At 37.9% G+C, this 20618-nt stretch overlaps 1 protein-coding gene across 7 annotated transcripts in view; it reads left to right on the forward strand.

The window, feature by feature from the left end:
- Positions 1-5700: 5700 nt before the first annotated feature.
- The window catches only part of GUCY1A1 (guanylate cyclase 1 soluble subunit alpha 1), a 68834-nt gene continuing 53916 nt past the window's right edge, over positions 5701-20618 (forward strand). For 2 of the 7 annotated variants that reach the window (XM_025386022.1, XM_025386027.1), the window contains exons 1-2: positions 5718-6215; positions 6341-6414. The gene's annotated coding sequence lies outside the window, so the exon portion shown is untranslated. Of the gene's footprint in view, positions 6216-6340; positions 6415-6664; positions 6935-7102; positions 7197-20618 lie in introns of those variants that run through there. The other 5 variants (XM_025386025.1, XM_025386021.1, XM_025386026.1 and 2 more) reach the window with 5 other exon arrangements.

The following is a 20618-nucleotide window of genomic DNA, read 5'->3' on the forward strand; positions in this document are numbered from 1 at the left end:
CCAGGCTTATGAGCCAGATTGCCTGGGTTTGAGTCCTAATTTTGCCACTTCCTAGCTGTGTGATTTTGGGAAAGATGCTTAATCTCCCTATACCCCAATTTTCTCATCTGTAAAGCTGACATGATAATGATGCTCACCTTCAAAGGGATTTTAGGGGAAACAGATAATGCAATGCATACAAAGTGCTTAGAATAATGCCTGGTGGATAATTATCATCCTATTATGTTAACTATTATGATTAACGATGATTATCTCTTGACAATTAAAATGTTAGAACAACAGCAAAGAGATCATTCGTCCTTATTTTGATAATTTTTTTCTTTGATTGGCATCTGGCATTAGTTTTCTATGCAAAAAAAAAAAAATAGTAAAGTCAAAGACTCATAAAACACAGACTCTGTCTTCAAATGGCCAACTATTTTGCAAAGTCTAGAAATTTCTTAAGAAGCAAGATAGGGAATGAGTACTAAGCTAGTGGAAAAAAAAATATATTGAAAACAGAGTGTTGTTGAACCAACTTAGAATGAGAGCTTAACTACAGCTATCTTTCCATGGATTTTCTTTCTTTTTTTTTTTTTTTTTTTTAAACAGACATAATTTCTTCCTATGGCTGAAGCTTTCTTTTGAAACTGATCAACTTGTTTGAGATATTTTGTGCTGAAATATCTTGAGTTACACTCAAAAACACCTTTGAACAAGTTTCGAAAACATTTATTTTGCAGTAGCCATTAATTCATTCATCTTACTTTTTTATATGACACTGTAACCACTCTACATTTTTTCAATATTCCAAAATCATTGAATTTGTAAGTTACTTCTATGATGGAGTATTTTTGAAACAGCATTAAATATGTCAGGGCCTACAGGATGCCATTTTGTTTTAATTCAAAGTGCATACAATTTATGGAACACTAGTGCCTATGAAATGATATCAGGGCTAACTATTGGTAACTAAAAGAGCCGGTATAACTATTATTTTAACATAAGTTAAACATATAGAGGTCTTTTGTATCTAGACATGTAGCAGGCTTTTCAAATATGAGAAATGATAAAATCTCTCAGACTTGCAAAGTAAAAAGACATGTTTACCATGACAAAAGATGACATAGCATAATTTGCAGTGTGGATAGGTTGAGGATTTCCCACATAAATTTCCCAGTTCTGGTTCCTTTTGGCTTAACAGTTCTTCCTTCAATCTTCCTCTTTTTTCTCACATTTTACAATAAATAGCAAGAAGAAAGTAGGCTGTGCCTTCACCATTTTGCTTAAAAATCTTCTCAGTTAAATATCCAAGATCAATATTTCCACATATCTGTGAGACATAATTCGGCTAAGTTTTCTGCCACCATATACTGACATATTAGTCTGTTCTCACCCTGCTAATAAAGACATACTTGAGGCTGAATCATTTTTAAAGAAAAAGAGGTTTTATGGACTCACAGTTCTACATGGCTGGGGAGGCCTCACGATCACGGTAGAAGGTAAAGGAGGAGCAAAACCACGTCTTACATGGCAACAAGAAAGACAACTTGTGCAGGGGAACTCCCATTTATAAAACCATTAGATCTCGTGAGACTTATTCACTACCAGGAGAACAGTATGGGGGAAATTGCCCCTGTGATTCAATTATCTCCACCTGGCCCTGCCCTTGACATGTGGGGATTGTTAAAATTCAAAGTGAGATTTGAATGCAGACACAGCCAAACCATATCAACTGAGGATCTCCTTTCCTACAATTTCCAGTGACACTTTTCTCATTTCCACCTGTATCCTGTTCAATGCACTTTTAATGTCCATATTTGTATCAGCAGTGTGTTCATGATAATTTATGATGATTTATATATTCCCTAAGATGATGCAGATTTTCTCTACCGTGCCTCTTACTTTCTTCTGAGGCCTCACTAGCAGAGTTAACATCCACATTTCTACTAACATTGTGTTCAGGGCAATCTAGGTTTTTAAAATGCTGGCTCCACACAATTCTTCCGGCCTTTGTCATTGCCCAACACCAAAGACACTTTGACATTTAGTTTCCTATTACTATTGTAATGAATTACCCCCAAACTTAGGGCTTAAAATAACACACATTTATTATCATACATTTGTGGAAGTCTGAAGTTTGAAATGAGTCTCATTAGACTAAAACCTACGTGATGGCAGGGCTATTTTCTGTTCCAGAGACTCTAAGAGAGGATAATTTTCTAGCTTTATTCATCTTCTAGAGGCTGCACACATTCCTTGGCTAAGCCTTTTTTTGTTTTCTTTCTTTTTTGCTTCCTTTTTTTTTTTTTTTTTTTTTGTGAGACAGTCTCACTCTTGTCACCCAGGCTATAGTACAATGGTGTGATCTCAGCTCACTGCAACCTCCGCCTCCCAGGTTCAAGTGATTCTCCTGCCCCAGCCTCCTGAGTAGCTGGGATTATAGGCACCTGCCACCATGTCCAGCTAATTTTTTGTATTTTTAGCAGTGATGGGGTTTCACCATGTTGGTCAGGCTGGTCTCGAACTCCTGATCTCAGGTGATCCACCTGCATCGGCCTCCCAAAGTGCTGGGATTACAGGCATGAGCCACTGCACCTGGCCCCCTTTCTATTTTCAAAGCCAGAGATTGCTGATCAAGTCTTTCTAACATAGCATCACTCTGACTCTATTGTTTTGATCTTTCTTTTACAAGGACCCCTTTGATTGCAATGGGTTCACCCACCTAATCTGGAATAATATTCCCATCACAAGACTAGCTGATTAGTAACCCTAATTCTATCTGCATCCTTACTTCTCTCTTGCCATGTAAAATTGCATATTGACAGGTTCTAAGGATGAGCAGGTAGACATCTTTGGAATGCCATTATTCTACCTACCACTGTATTTACTGCTCACAAACACCAATTCCTTGGCAAAAATATAGTGGACAACATTTCTGTTACCATCAGAATCTCTTCTAGTCCAGGCTGCTTCGTGAATGTCTGTACCAGGACTAGAAATGTGTGGACTCCAACCTAATAAGATCTAGTTTTTCTAACTAAAGCTTTACATTCATACAAAAGAGACATTTTGGAGTCTTTGCATCATCTTACTGCAAGTTACCAGTGTAAACTTTATCTCACCAGGTACGTTAAAACAAATTTAAAATGAATAATACTAAGGAAAGGAGGAAATAAGGAGCCAGAAGTTTATCTTATTTTTCTTATACTTGAGAGGTTATCCTAATTTGGTAAACAATACAATCCATAGTTTGTTTGCTAAAAATAAAACAAAGCTCTGCCCCTGACATATATGTAACACTTCTCTCATTTCTACTCTTTTTCTGTTCTCTATCTCTTTCTTAATTCCCCTTGGTTTATGAATTTATTATGGTCCACAAAGTCAGTAGAGATGAAACCATTAGTCCCATTACTTTATTTGAACTGACATGGCAATAGTAACCCAGAAAAATAAAGATGCGGGTTCTAAAAAATCCCTGAATTTAGAAAGATTCATACAATGTGTTTTGAGGCTTATCATACTTAATACCTCGATAGTAGATCAGTGTTTTTCAAACTTTAATGTGCATAGGAATCACTTGAGGATTCTGTTAAATGGATATTCTGATTCAGTTGGTTTGGAGAGGGGCCTGAACTTCTGTACTTCCAACAAGATTGTAGGTTATGGTATACTGCTAACATAGAAACCATAATCTGAGTAGCAAGGATTTAGATACTATCTCTAGTTGCCATTGTCATTTCATTTGCAAGTGTGAAAGTAACCTACATTTAACTGCTCTCGTACTGTTGTCAATTGTGGGTTGTAGGTACAAGAAAAACAAAGCATCTTGAGAGGAAATAAAAATATCTTGAGCTTTTCTGCCAGCACTAACATGGCTAGGGAGATTGCTTTACACTGAATAATTTTCCTTGTTAACATTTTTATTAAGTTGTCATGACAACTTTCTTATTCTCAATAAAGTGGAGGAAAGTTTTAACCCATAAGTCAACTATAAGAAAGAAGACTAGAGCTGGAAGATGATGAAATATTCAGGTATTCATTTATCCACTCAGCAGGCATTTTAGTGAATCCCGTTATGAACCAAGTTCATTGCTAGGAAATTAGGCTGTGAAGATTAGTACTTCCCTAACATCAAGGAACTCTTGTTACTTTTTTAGAGCATATCAAACATCCAGATTACAGAATGTCTTTTGCTGTCACCTTTTGGTGGTTCTAGCCACCCTTATGCTTAGATTGGTTGCTTCCTCTTCTTACCCATTGTCTGACAGTCAGAAAGGACAAAGGAGGAAGAAGACAAGATATTCTTCAGTTGAGGGTCTACCCTTGGTAAAACTCAGTAGCTCTTGGCAGAATGTACTGGGGTTAAATGCAATACTAATCAAGGACTTTGGTGTGCTATAAAACTTGAGAATGGTAAAAGTAGAAATTAATGGGTTAAACAAATCATGTTCCAGAATGAAAGGAATATTGGTAATGGTATCAGTAGGGGAAGACAACAGCAACAACAAAGTCTTTATACAAGCCTGCAACACATGACAACTGTGGATTAGGCACCTGAACCGGCCTATCTTTCCACCATATCTTCCTACACTTTTCTTTATGTACTTTTTATTTTTACCAGATGGTATTACTCCTTGTTTCTTGAATAAAAGTGCCACGCCTTTCCAATCTCTGTATGTTTGCTCACAAGTTTCCCTCTGTCAGAAAAAAAGCAAAAACAACAAAAACGTCCTCTATTTTATCTTTTTTCAAATATGACCAATCCTTCAAGTCCTATCTCTAATACTGCTCCTTTATGAACGCTGTCAGACACTATCTCATTTTCTTCTGAATGTTCGTAGCATTTAATCTACTTAAAAATAGTATGACTTCCCTCTTCCTTTTACTAATGAATTACTGTGTATTTTTTTAAAGTTTTCTTCTACATCTGAAGTTCTAAATATTCTTAGTACAAATGTCCTGCTGATCTAAGAGAGTATCATGGGTTAAATGTAGAGGAAGAGAAGTTTCTGAGATGGCAGGAAGGCAAAAGTTTCTGTGGCTACCTGTGCTTACATTGTTGACTTTCTTAACTGTTCCTGACTTATTTAAATGTATTTTTTTTCCTGATTCTGATTAATGTTCACTATGAGGCAAGCACAGTATGCAAGACTGGGAGAAAGTCTGCAAATGTGATGAGCTTAAAATGGGACCAGATTAGATGGTGTATTTGGGGAAGATATAAAAGAGGAAGATAACCATGAATTGAACTGAATTGAAAAGGGATCACATAAAGATCATAATTAATTGTTAATTCACAACGGAACAGCATGATGGGATTTTTTTAAGTCAGAAAGGTGACTAAAAGCATAGTACCATAACACACACATCGGTAACAAATAGAACTAAATGCATTGAACCAGGCAAAAGCCAGACCTTACTGAAAATATGTAAAATCTCTGTAACCATAAAATTGCATCTGCAAATGAGTAGATTGGCTTCAAATCTGAAAACCAGGACAAGAATGTCATCAGCACAGATGTCAACTTCCCAGCAGAAATGTTGGAGTTTTTAACTGTGGAAAACTACAGTTTCTCTGGACCAGTGCATAGTGGAGAAGACATGTTTTTGTTTTTCTTTTTAAGTGGGCCAAATTTTCCTGGAGTCCCCTCCAATTTTTGCCTTTCTCTCTCTTTTTTTTTTTTTTAATTTTGGTCCCCTGCCCCAGGTCTCTGTCTCCACACAGTAATTGCTGGTATGGCGATTGGGCGGCTGCAGAGACCAGGACTCAGTTCCCCTGCCCTAGTCTGAGCCTGGTGGGTGGGACTCAGCGCAGAGTCAGTTTTCCAGAAGCAGGTTTCAGTGCAGAGTTTTCCTACACTTTTCCTGCGCTAGAGCAGCGAGCAGTCTGGAACAAACCCAGGCGGAGGACACCTGTGGGGGAGGGAGCGCCTGGAGGAGCCTAGGGACCCCAGCCCTGCGTGATCTCACCATGGTGCGTTTTCGCTGCTACTTTCTTTTTCAGTCTTTCGGTGCAGAGAAGGGGAGGAGGCGGGGAGAGATTTGAAAAAATCGAATGGCTTATGGAAAGGAACTGCAAGGGTTCCTTTGGGGTGATCAAAGAGGGAGACACAGATAGACACAGAGAGACAAAGGCAAGGAGGACTGTCTGGGAGCGACGCGGGCGATACAGTTTCCCAGGCACGCAGCGTCCCGCCCAGCCTGTTGAGCAGGTAGACACGAGCGACCCAAGCGTAAGTGCCGCTGCCGCGAGTGCCCAGGGTGCACTCGCGCGGGGACCCACAGGTGCCACTGCAGGGTCCCCTCTCCCGCTCACCGCCTGCCACCCCTGACGCCCGCTCTCTTTCTCCCTTCGCAGTGCGGATTTGCGAGGGGCACCCTGGAGCTGCTAGAGATCCGCAAGCACAGCCCCGAGGTGTGCGAAGCCACCGAGTAAGTGGTCTCTGCATCCCCACGCGGTCGGGGCTCTTCAGACAGGCGGTCCCTCTTCCGGGACCCCGGCTTGGGCTGGGTCTCCTTCCTCTCCTGAGAAACCTTCCGTAGGCTCCCAGCTGCCCAGCCCTAGGGAGCCAGGGCCGGGTTCCCACGCTGGGGAGGAGCGAGAGGAAAGGAGACGACGCCCGGGGGGCCGGCCCAGGGCCTGGGGCCCTTCGGGACCCGCGGCGCCCGAAGGAGGAGCACTGGCGGGGGTGGGCGCCGGGCAGCACCGCGCCGGCTGCTGCGCTCGCGGGGCCGGGCCGTGAGAACGCGCGGGGCGCGCTGGGGCCGCTGCTCTCCCACGGCCAGGGCGCCCGGGCCGCAGAGCCCGCCAGCCCCATGTAGCGCTGCGGCCTCCAGCGCGCCGGCAGGTAAACGAGCGGGCGCAGCAGGGGGATGCCTGGACCCCGGAGGCAGCAGGGCTGGAGGCGGCGGCAGGCTTCAGGTCAACTTCACCCGGTCGGCTGCGGCGTGGGTAAGAGGCGCGTCCTCCTCCACAGCAAACGCTGCGATCGCCGGGCTGCCCAGAGAAGGCAGCCGGCTAACTTCCAGCGGCTGCCCAGCAGCTCCCTGAGGTGTGCCAGTGTGTGCGAAAGAGACACAATGATTTACTGCTTGGCAGTCCCATTTCTGTTTTCGTTAGGACTGCAGCTCTTGGAGAAACCGTGAGCAGGGGGCCACCGCGGTCTCCGCGCCTATCTGCACCCTGTCGCCCCAGCTGCCTGACAGTGACAATGGTGTGAGGGGCTGCGTTGCAATGTGGTCATGTGATTTCAGGCTATGGATTTCGTGCGTCTTTCTTTGCTCACTGATTTTCACATGGTTATTCTTTCATTTTGCACTCCATAAACAGTTTACATCTTCTGAAGTAAGCCAGAAGATTGTACAGCTCACTTAACGATGACTGGTTGAAGGCACTTGATTTTCAACCTATGGAAGCAGTGCTGAGTTCTAAATAGAATAGATTTTTTTTTTATGTCATTTGAACTTCATTTATAACGTATCAATAGTGATATTTTAGGATCAGTCCTCCTATGGTGATTTCACTAAATGCCTATTTAATGAATTATTGATTTGATTTCATTACATCTCTGCCACTTACTAGGACTGTCTTTGTAGGAACATCAAACTTTCGTGTTACATATAGGTAAGCGTTGAAGCACTTGAGGTAATTTTTTTTGGTCTTGGTTCGTAGTGTAGAAGTGGTCTGTTGCTTTTCCTAAAATGGCTATACATATTTTTTTCTTTAAGAGTGATAATTTCAGGTATCCTATTATGTACAGTGCTAAAAAATCAACACGTTATGATAGCAACGATGTAACCAAAATAAGCAACACTTGATTTGTCTGAAAGTTATATATATAAGCTTTATTATTCCTTCAGTGTAAGTTGTCTATGCAGTCTATGCTTTGTTCAGCCATTAAACAACTGGGTCTGTGGATCTTCTTCAAGGGGCCGTGAAGTCCCTAAAATTGTATTTAAACATTAGAGTGGCTGCATTTTAAGGGAGATAGTACAGAGTCAAATATCCAAAAGGGACCTGTGCCCTAATAGAAAATTAAGGACCACGGGGTAAAAACACGTAAGCCACATTTTTTCTTCTTAAAACAACAGGCTGTCTACGTACAGCCTGCAGACATAGGCTAGAAGGAAAATTCTAGAACAATTAAATGGTGTTACATTAGTTAAATATTTCACATAAAATAGACCAGATGTCTGTATTTTTATGTATTAGGAAACAGGTCTGTGAAGTTTATTTAGTAGAAATTTGTAATTAATAGATGACCTTATATTTATATTTATAAGGTATATTTATACTTTTATATTGTAAGATCGCTTTCTATTATATGACAGAAAATAAAAATCATATTTTGTGTTTGAAATCCAATCAAAATATAAAGTATACTTTGTATGATGTCTCATAATTTATGAAATATAAATAGCCCCTTAAAGGTCTTGCTTCTAGATATTCAGGTATTAAATAACATGATTAAAATAGTTTTCTGTCATTCAGAGAATGAGGAAGGAAATATAAAAATATTTTATTTATTTATGGCAATACCAAAAACTAAAAAAGTATGGAAAACTTCACAATGCTTAGTACTTATAACTCTTACAACTGTGACTTATTAAGGGATCTTTCTTAAGACATTTTGAAAAGCTATTTTAATATTTCACTACAAACTTAAGTGATAATATTAAAATTAAAGTATATCTATTACAAATAAATCAATAAAATATTTTGTGACCGAATTTTAAGAATTTTGTCATAGATGTTTTTCAAATGAAATTGAAAACAATTAAATCTGTATCTAACATCACTTTTATTGACAAATTGAGATATTGTGTGACTTCGAATTTTTTCAGAAACTATACAAGGGAAATTAAATCCTGCATTTACATTTGCTAACAATTAATTAGTGTGGACTGAGGAGAATATTTATTTCTTTTCAGGTTAGTTTAAAATAACATGATCTGTACCCCCATAATTTCTAATTAACCTTTTTATAGAACTAAATAAACATCAAATTAGCCATCAGAACGAATCTCTACAAGTAAGGGGAAAGGGAAAGGTAAAGCAATATTTCAATAATACAAGTCAAAAAGTATGTCCACTAACAGGAAAAAAATTTGGAGGAAGTTGTTATTCAGAATACTTGTTCTGTGTCAGATTCACTAAGAAGTTGCTTGGCTTTTATCTGTGAGAAGATTCCATTTTGATGGCACTGATTTCTACACTGGTTCATTAAACATATTTACCCAAGCCACTTTTCTTAAACATTTCTATTTATTACTTTTCTGCACATTTGTAGAAACAAATATTTTTTTCCTAAAGGATCAATAATTAAAAATATTTTTGTCTCTTGGCCATGTACATTCATTCTGCAATAGTTTGTTTTGGGTGTCTACATCTTCACTTGATACAAGAAGAGCTTTTGTCAATGTTTAGTTACTAGTTGATTTACTTGGGGTGAAGTAATGTCCTGGCTATCCTGAATCATATCTGCTCCTTTTATTTTCTTTCAGAACTTTGAAATGTCTTACCTATTATATATGTATTTTTTCTTCTTTCCTGGATTCATGCCAATAGGCTTCATCTTCCTATAGCCTCGAAGGCTTACAGAGGATGAACAGAGTTATTTGGGAAGAGTGAAGGAAGAGCTGTAGAGCGGACTTCCCCCTCAGCCCACAGTAGGAGAGAGTGGCTACGTCTTAAAACTTGAGAGACTCTGGAGCAGGCTCTTCCTTGCCACAAGAATGTTCCTCACAGCCTGTAGTTTCTAACTTCTCTTATATGGCATGTTTTCTGGCCATTAATAATGTTTCATTAAAACAAATCCTCCCTTTTATAAAATTGAGGCCAACTCAAATTAATTAACTCACATACCGAGTCCTCTATCTCATCATACTGAGAATTAGCAGGAAGTCGACAGGAGACAGTGGCTTTGAGAGTGAACACCTTCTTGGGGGAAGCTAATGGGGCAGACCCATTTCTTAATCCTGAACTTTTTATTCTAGGTTCAGCCTATCTATTTATCCTCTTTTGCTATGTCACATGTCATTGAAAGTACCTGTTTAAATGTCTGCATCTCCCACTAAATTCAAATCTCCTTAACGATATCCAATGTTGGATCTATAGTGCTTGGTGCATAGTAGGTGTCTAAAGAGCTTAACATTGTTGTCATTGTCATTCTTGAATTAAGGCTTGTTTATGCCTTGATGCTACCACATGGAGCTATGGTCTTGGTGACAGAGACCCTTATGTGCTCGTCTGTCATATAGTTTGTAGCCTCTTCAGAATTGCTTGTAAACTGTTATTTATTTCACCAACAATTTTAACTCTGCTTCAACCCTTAAATCTCTTGCCATTAGACCTACAAGAACCTGCCTTCCCAATGTCAGCTTCACTTGTAATGTTTGCTTTAACTCCCTTGCTGTTGATTTAGCTGGACAAAGAGACATAGCTGTATCTTGTGGCCAACTACCAATTGCTTCACTCCAATGTCAGCTTAGAGGATACTAAGCAGTGCTATGCAGTTATTTATTCTTTCTTAATTTCATATCAAATTCTCCATGGTACATATTCTGGATTTTTTCCAGGTTTTCTAGTCTACCCAGATTATCTCCACTCTTCATTCTTAGCAGAGGACCATACTTTTTAATTCACAGAGGATATTAAGGTCAGTTTTGTCAAATTATTTGTCAACACTCATCTTGAATACAGTAGGAATTTCCTTGACCAGCTCTGAGCATAGGAAATCTTTTCTTATATTCAACTATCGAATTTGTCTCTATAATATTTATATCTTTAATTTTACCCCTTAGAGTATTATACAAAATGCTTTTACATCTAACAACTCTTAATAGTGTCTAAGATAATCATCAGTTTCTTCAACCCATGCTTATTTACCATGAGTTGAGAGTCTCAGTGTTACCAGGACTTTCCTCTTTTGGATGCACTTCTGTTTTTATGAAAGTATGATCCCCAGAGTCGAACACAGAGGATTGTCCTCTGATATATTTATCTTCTCTGGATATCATATAGTAAATCAACCTGAAATCTGTTCTACTCTTTCCCTCCCTTTTTTATTCACCCATTCAACACTGTTTAATTGTGTATCTTTTTTGCACATTCTTCTGCAAATACACTTCTTTTCCCCACCGAATTTTTTGTTTGACCACTTGATTTGGGACTTTTTACAAATACTTACTGCAATTAAATTTGTTACCTTTAGTTAGCCTGCTGTTCCAGAAAGTCAAGGTCTTCTTGGATTCCGAGTCCTTGATACAGATTAGCCATTTTCACCAATTTAGGGGAATTAGCAGGATATAATTAACATCTTCATCCAAGTAACTATCTACGATGCTGAACTGGAACTACCTTTGGCATGTTCCTAGACACCTTCCTTTACGTTAGACTCCCGCTTTACGTTAGTCCATAAATTATTCCTCTTTATCAGGCTGTTCAACCAGTTATATAGTCGAATAATTCTCTTTGAAGTTTACATTCCTTTGTGTGGCTTAAGAGAGTATACTGAGACAGACTTGGTCAAATTCCTCCCTGAAATGAGTCTCTACTTTCTGCAGAATAGATGTCGAGTAACTGCTATTAAAAACAAAAGGAGATAACTAGGTTAGTTGATAAGGATAGGTTCCTGTGACCTCTCTTTAGCTTGTAGATAATAGCACTTCACATTTTGAATGCTTGCATGCCATGTTTTTAATCATCTCTTTGGAATAGTTCCTGCAATTAATGTCCAGCTCTCTAAATTGTAGCTGATGGAATCCACCTTCCCAATTTTGAAAATTGAGGTAATGGTTGGACTCTGTCAACACTTCTCTTCACTGTAATATTTTTACAGATTGCTTTAACAATTCCTTTATCTTATCAACGTATGCTTTCAATATTTTGTAGTGTAATTTCTCCAAATTAATGGATTTAAACTCATTTAGAATATTTGATGTCATTCTATATTCTGGGCCTTAAATTTGTTATTTTTAGTTTTGTCCTACTTTTATAAGTATGGATATTATTTTCTTAAGGAATGGATATGAAACAAAACAAGAGCAGAGTGGTTCTGCCTGTTTGTTCATGTACTGTGATTTGAATATCTTTATCCAGTGCACTCTTCCTACATCTAATAAAAATGCCATCACCACCACTTTATCTGACAATCATAGCAAGAATTAAAAGGACGTGTTTTCTTGTTTTTGTAAGCTTCAGCTTATTTTATGTCTTACATTTTATAACACTCTTCTTAGAGACTCAGCTGCTATTTTGTACTTCTCTCAATAAAGTTTATTATGGATTATGCTTGTCATTGAGGAAGATAACAAAGCAAAGTTTATGACACACACTCCTTGACTTGAAGGAATTTAAAGTCTGCATGAACAAAACCAAGAAATAGTCTCAGAATTATACATGTCAGCACTTAACAATGAGCATAATATTTGTAGAATAGTTTTAATAAGTTTTAAAGAAGTTAGGAGAAGGAAGAGAGTTTGGTAAGATGGAAATATTGAGTAAGGCTTTCCAGAGGAGATCTAAGACTTAGCTGAGGTTTTAAAACAAGATCAGGATGTTGGACATCATAGGACCTGTAGGATTTAAATGTGGCAAATAGTAGGAAGAGTATTCTAGACAGAGGAAAGGAAAGGATTCACTGCAGGGATCAGATGTGTTGGGGCTGTGTGTGTGTATTTGGTATGTGTATGTTTGCCCTGTGTATGGCAGAACGGGCAATGCTAAGCCTTCCCAAGTCATAGCTTTGAAGTATTTGTTTGTGGAGAACACCACTTTTCCATTTCTAGCTTTTCGTTTCCCCTTGTTCAATCTTTGTGAGGTCCGCACCTACTCATCTTGCAGATCTCAAACTAAGCTCTGCTGCTTAAAACCTTTCCTCGAACTTCCAAGCCTAAATTGCATGCCTTATTATGTTTTCCTATAATGCACTGTGCTTCCTCTGTAGAATTATTATGATATGAATAATTACTTGCTGAATTTTTACTATTATACTGATACTTGTGGAAAGAGGTACCATTTCTGTTTAGTTCTCCATTTTATACACAGTCATTGAATACAAGTGCTCAATGGCTCATAAGCACTCAGTGAAAATGTGTGCTATGGCCGGGCGTGGTGGCTCACGCCTGCAATCCCAGCACTTTGGGAAGCCGAGGCAGGCGGATCACCTGAGGTCAGGAGTTCAAGACCAGCCTGGCCAAGATGGTGAAACCCCATCTCTACTAAAAATAAAAAAAATTAGCCGGGCATGGTGGTAGGTGCCTGTAATTCCAGCTACTCAGGAGGCCGAGGCAGAGACTTGCTTGAACCCGGGAGGCGGAGGTTGCAATGAGCCAAGATTGCACCATTGTACTCCAGCCTGGGCTACAGAGGGAGACTCCATCTCATCTCAGAAAGAAAGAAAGAAGAAAGGGAGGGAGGGAGGGAGGGAGGGAAGGAAGGAAGGAAGGAAGGAAGGAAGGAAGGAAGGAAGGAAGGAAGGGAGGGAGGGAGGGAGGGAGGAAGGAAGGGTGTGCTATGATGAGCCTACTTGGAACAGTGAAGTTATATGGAGAATACTTGTAAAAAAATGTTTAAAATAAAGAAGGGTTGGATTACAAGTCTAGGATTTTTGTTCTTTATACGCTTATTCTAACAGATTTTTTCTATTTTTAAAATTTATTTCTTTTTATGTCTTAAGCTTTTTTATTAAAAATAAAGACAAAAACACACACCTTAGCCTGGAGCTACACAAGGTCAGGACCTTCAGTTTCACTGTCTTCCACTGTCACATCTTTTCTCACTGCAAGATCTTCAGGGACAATAACATGCATGGAGCAGTCCTCGCCTATGATTACAATGCCTTCTGGAATACCTTCTGAAGAAACTGCCTGAGGCTGTTTTATACTTAACTTATTTTTTTAAGTAAAACTAGTACCCTCTAAAAATAAATGTATAGTATAGTAAATACATAAACCAATAAAATAGTACTTTATTATCACTATCGAGTTTTATATACTGTACATAATTGTATGTACTATGCTTTTATATGGCTGGCAGCACAGTAGGTTTGCCTGCACGGACATCTCCACAAGCATTTTAGTTATGTGCTATGACATTACAATGGCTGCCAGTCACTAAGGAATGGGAGTTTTTCAGCCCCATTATAATCATATGGGAACATGATTGTGTGTGCAGTCCATAGCTGACAGAAACATTGTTATTTGGTGTGTGACAGTATATGCACTGGAATTTTTAGCTGCTTATTGTTTTCAATTTGCAATCACTTTGCAGCTTCAAATATGCTCATTATAAGCAGTTAAGTGATATGTGGTTTTTATTACAATATTAAGTTAATAAAATATGTGACAAGGAATTTCAGTATTCCATAGTATAACATGAACTTTTAAATTGTGTATTTGTGAGCATAAAGTCATATCAAGATCTTTAGCACTATATGTGAAATATTTAGAGAATTACAAATGTAGCATTGAAGGAAATGTGGGTAAATGCAATAAAATTGTCAGTACATGAGTTGTAAAGCAAGATATTCATATATTAGATTAGCACTATACATTTATAAATATGATTAGCAAAAGGCAGGCTTCCCAGTGAAAACAAACATCTTTGGGTAAAATTCTATTTCTTTTAATGTTTTAAAATATTTGCAGTCACTAATTGTAAGTCATATTCCTCCTTGTCCAGCTCTATCCCAAATAACAATTTAATACACCACAGCATCTATTTCTGCTTCTTTTCTGTGTTACTGGCTCGGAATAATTCATAAGCCCTTGTTGTTTGATCTTATGCTAACAAAAATCCAGCAGTGGTATGTAGGAGAGCTGTGATATGCCTATAAGAGTTTATACATTGGAGAGCAAATTATCCTAATTAAAGTCACTGCTTTTCTTCTCTTCTCCTTCTCCTCCTCTTTGAAGCTATGAGAGTTTACCTTAACCTAGACTGGTTACCACCTATGGCTTTATGACTTGCCTGCTGAGAGCAAGAAAGCTGTATATGAGAGATATTGCAAGGCCACCTTCCACAAAAATTGCTCTCCTACTTGGTCCTGCCCTATGGCCTAAATCTCCTTTGGGTTGATGTAATCTTTTGGAGTATCTCCCAGAGTCAACAAGATACCTGTTTTACCATGAAGAGCAGCACAACCTAGTTGCCCAATAGCAGTGGTTACTTTTATTATGTTGTCTTCTGCCTTCAATCAAGAGCATGACACTTGGACATAGCTTTTTAAAGTAAAGAGAAAAAGGAAACTGAAAGGCTCAGTATGTGGGGCATAGATAAGAAAACGAGACCTAAATAGGGTGTATTGGGCAACCATACCGGGCTCAAATAGAAAGAGGAAGACCAAAAGAAAGCAAAGAATGTCCTAAGAAGAGCTGGTTTTTTACACTTTTGTTGCCTATTAGTTTTCTTCATTCCTAGGGATGGTTAGGACATTTTTCCACATTGGCATGTTATGGCCTTGATTATCTACCTAAATCACACCAGAGGAAAATCAGTTTAGTTATTTTTATCTTAACATTGGATCTGTTTAGCATGTCCTGGAAATTAGTAGTTGCATGTTGTCACCATCTATTTTGTACACAGTGAAAAGGCATTTGGTATGTTTCTATTTACATTCACTGTCCTTGATAAATACTAATTGGCCAGTGACTGTAAGTCTCAAGAATTTTTGCTGCAGAGCATGTGTTAAAACTCATTTTCAGTGGTGTAGGAGTCATGCAGTGTTTATCACTTACATGGGTAATCTGACAGCTGTATTTTCCTGCCTGACTGCAGCTTTATTCTTCATCATTCTCTTCCTTGAATAGTGTGTTATGGTCACGTTGTCTTAGCTGCAATTTACTCCCAACCTTCTTTTTGTTTTCAAGTCTGTGTCTTTGCATTTGTTTTTCTGCTCCTGCAATGACTTATTTTGTTTTCTCTGCCTTGCTATTTTCTGTTTATTCTACAAAGCTCACCTTAAGTGTCACTTTTTCAAGGACATGTTTACCAATGTACTGTACAGGGGCACATGCAGATTCTTCATGTCCCCATCACACCCTGTCATGACATCACACTGAACTGAGTTTGTGTGGTCTAAGTCTGTCCACCCCAACCTTTACTCAAAACATTCCTTAAGGAACTAGGATTGGCTTGTTTTTATTTATTTGCTTTCGTTTTTAATACCTGAGATCTCATCCTTTAGAATGCAGTAATAGGTGCCTAATAAATATTTTTGGCATATGTGAATGAATGAATGAGTGAATAAATAATCAGATGAGTTGATGAAAGATTCTAAGGGAAGACTAGGTAATGTGATTATAAGAGAAAGGTCCTGAAGAATACTTGGGAATGGATCCTTTATTCATACGTGATTTTGTTCATCAGCTTATGTGTAGCATCACGGTCATTTGGAAAACATTGGTCCATTGAAATTTACATGTTTTCCAAATGGTGACACACTTTATTATACAGTGTCAGAAGTTAGCCTTCATGACTATCACCACTGATCTCATCAGGAAGTTTTTAGTATTGGATAGCTATAAGCTCACAATGGCAGTTCTAGATAGTGCAGCTGTGGATTGAAAATGTTGTCTGGTTTCCTCTTTTTAAACCAAGAATCCATCCTAATATAAGAAAAAAATCAGGCCAGGCAGGCCCCATGGCTCACACCTGAAACCCAGCATTTGGGAGGCCAAGGTGGGCGGATCACCTGAGGTCAGGAGTTCGAGACCATCTTGGTCCAACATGGTGAAACCCCATCTCTACGAAAAATACAAAAATTAGCCAGGCATGGTGGTGGGTGCCTGTAATCCCAGCTACTTTGGAGACTGAGGCAGGAGAATCGTTTGAACCTGGGAGGCGAAGGTTGCAGTGAACCAAGTTTGTGCCACTGCACTCCAGCCTGACTGACAGAGCGAGATTCCATTTTAAAAAAAATGTGTGTGTGTGTGTGTGTGTGTATATATATATGTATAAAATATATATATGAAAAAATCAGTAGTCTTGGTCTTAAATTAGAATAAATATTAAAATCTAAAATAATAACTGTTTATCTAAAAAATTTAGCAAAGTGGAATTACTTCTTGTATTTATATCTAAAACCAAGAAAAACTTCAAGATTTCAAAATAATAAATTATTAGACAACAATGAAATTACAAACATTATAGCAAGTACACTGATAGTTAGGAAAAATCAAAATAGAAGTTCTGAGAACAAAGTGCGTTAATCTCCAAAAATGTACACTTATACTTTAAACCTACTAATTTAGAAAATTCTACACAAATATAAATTCCATTAGAATGATTACATCATCACATGTCATGTAGTCTCTGGAGACCTCTACTGCAATCTGTGAGAGAATGAGAATGAAAAAGGTGCATAATATTAGAGCATTGTTATGAAAATCGTTTTGACGTTGCAGATCCTCTGAAGAGGTCTCAGGACATCCCCAAGAGTTTGCAAACCACATTTCAAGAAATGCTGCTTTAACTCAAATGTGTCTTGAACAAGGTAAACACAAAAGTTTTTACAATAATTTTATATCAAGTCCAGTCCATAATAGTGAACATTTCTTAAGTACATCTTACATTCCAAGCATTAATACAACTGCATTACTTTAATCAAATCCCTTGAGGAATGTTATATTCTCATCACTGTTCTACAGATGAAAAAATTGATGATACACAGAATAGATAAGTCACTTGCCTAAATGTCACACATTTAATTAATAATGGAATCAGTATTTGTAGCAAGGCGGGGTTCACACTTTTACCTACTGTGGTAATTACTATGGTAACCTTTCTGCCTACATTGTAAGTTTTCCTGATGATTTGTGAATTACCCAGGTTTTGCTCACGAACAATATCATTTGTTGAATGTCTAGCATTTTAAGAAACTGCCAAACTGTTTTCCATTCCCACCAGTATTCTATGAGAATTCCAGTTATTCCACATTGCCAAAAACTCTTGACATTGCCAAACTCTAGAATTTTAGACATTCTGATGAGTTTATGTTTAATAACTAATAATATTGAGCATATGAAGAAATATTTATTGACAGTTTACATATCTTCTTTAATGAATTGTCTATTCAGACTTTTTGCCCATTTTAAAATGGAATTGTTTCTTTTATTGTTATTATTATTATACTTTAAGTTCTAGGGTACATGTGCACAACTTGCAGGTTTGTTACATATGTATACATGTGCCATGTTGGTGTGCTGCACCCATTAACTCATCATTTAGATTAGGTATATCTCCTAATGCTATCCCTCTCGCCTCCCCCCTCCCCACAATAGGCCCTGGTGTGTGATGTTCCCCTTCCTGTGTCCAAGTGATCTCATTGTTCAATTCCCACCTATGAGTAAGAACATGCAGTGTTTGGTTTTCTGTTCTTGCGATAGTTTGCTGAGAATGATGGTTTCCAGCTGCATCCATGTCCCTACAAAGAACACGAACTCATCCTTTTTTATGGCTGCATAGTATTCCATGATGTATATGTGCCACATTTTCTTAATACAGTCTGTCACTGATGGACATTTGGGTTGATTCCAAGTCTTTGCTATTGTGAATAGTGCTGCAATAAATACACATGTGCATGTGTCTTTATAGCAGCATGATTTATAATCCTTTGGGTATATACCCAGTAATGGGATAGCTGGGTCATATGGTACTTCTAGTTCTAGGTCCTTGAGGAATCGCCATACTGTTTTCCATAATGGTTGAACTAGTTTACAACCCCACCAACAGTGTAAAAGTGTTCCTATTTCTCCACATCCTCACCAGCACCTGTTTTGTCCTGACTTTTTAACGATTGCCATTCTAACTGGTGTGAGATGGTATCTCATTGTGGTTTTGATTTGCATTTCTCTGATGGCCAGTGATGATGAGCATTTTTTCATGTGTCTGTTGGCTGTATGAATGTCTTCTTTTGAGAAGTGTCTGTTCATATCCTTTGACCACTTTTTGATGGGGTTGTTTGCTTTTTTCTTGTAAATTTGTTTGAGCTCTTTGTAGGTTCTGGATATTAGCCTTTTGTCAGATGAGCAGATTGCAAAAATTTTCTCCCATTGTGTAGGTTTCCTGTTCACTTTGATGGTAGTTTCTTTTGCTGTGCAGAAGCTTTTTAGTTTAATTAGATCCCATTTGTCAATTTTGGCTTTTGTTGCCATTGCTTTTGGTGTTTTAGACATGAAGTCCTTGCCCATGCCTATGTCCTGAATGGTATTACCTAGGTTTTCTTCTAGGGTTTTTATGGTTTTAGGTCTAACATTTAAGTCTCTAATCCATCTTTATTTTCTTACTAAGTTGGAAAACTGTATATTCTGGATTAAACTCCTTTGATGTTGTGTGTTACAAATATTTTCTTCTAGTATGTGACTTGTGTTTTTGTTTATGTAATAATGTCTTTCAAAGAGCCAAAGTATTTTTTTACTTTGATGAAGTCCACTTTATCATGCTCTTTTTAAATATTTCATGTTTTTTTTTTTTAAATTTAAACATCTTTGCTTCAAACCTAATCACAAAGAATTTCTTTTTTTTTCCTCTGTAAGTTTTATAGTTGTAACTTTTGTATTTAGGTTTACGATCTGTCTTAGTCTGTTTATTTTGCTATAAAAGAATACCCGAGGTTGGTTAATTTATTTACAAAAGAGGTTTATTTGGCTCAATGTTCTGCAGGCTGTGCAGGAAGCATGGCACCAGCATTTGCTTCTAGTGAGAGCATGAGGCTGCTTCCACTCATGGCAGAGATGAAGGGGAGCCAGCATGTGCAGAGATTACTCAAAGAGAAAGGAAGCAAGGGAGAGAGAGAGGAGATGCCAGGCTCTTGTGTAACAGCCAGCTCTTGAAGAAACTAGTAGAGCAAGAACTCACTGGCTATCATGAGAATGGTGCCAAGTCATTCATGAGGGATCTGCCCAGTGACCCAAACATCTCCCAAATCCACTCCACACTCAACACTGAAGATTAGATTTCAACATAAGGTTTGGAAGATTTGAATATCCAAACCATGGCATGGTTCATTAAGATTTAATTTTTGTATGAGTATGATGTGTGTATAAAAGTTTATTTCTTTTTCTATATGGATTTCCAGTTGTTCCCGTGGCATTTTTATTAAAAAACAAACAAACATATTTTCTTTCCTTATTTTATTGCCTTGACACCTTTTTTGAAGATGCAGTTGTGGATCTCTATCGATCTCTGTGTCACTCCTTTGAAACTGATACCTCACTCTCTTGATTACTTTAACTTTTTAAGTTTCGAAGCAGGTATATAAGTCCTTCAGCACTATTTTTCTTCTTTAATATTAATTTGGCTATCATATGTCATCAATGAAATCTTAGACTCATTTTGTCAATTTTTACTAAAATCATGGCTGGGATGTTGATTGGAATTGCATTGAATGTATAAACCAGTTTAGAGAAAATTTGTAGCCTAACAATATTATTCATGGTATATATCTCTCCATATATTTAGACCTTCCTTAACTTATCTCATGAATGTTTGTAGTTTTCAGTGTAAGAGTCTTGTAAGCCTTTGGTTAGATTTATTGCTAAGTATTTTATATTTATTGACAGTATCATGAGTTTTTAATTATTTTCCAGTATTTGTGACCAGGACAGAAGTTACAGTGGAATTTTGTATATCAGTC

Source organism: Theropithecus gelada, chromosome 5 (assembly GCF_003255815.1).
Source record: "Theropithecus gelada isolate Dixy chromosome 5, Tgel_1.0, whole genome shotgun sequence".
NCBI lineage: Eukaryota > Metazoa > Chordata > Mammalia > Primates > Cercopithecidae > Theropithecus > Theropithecus gelada.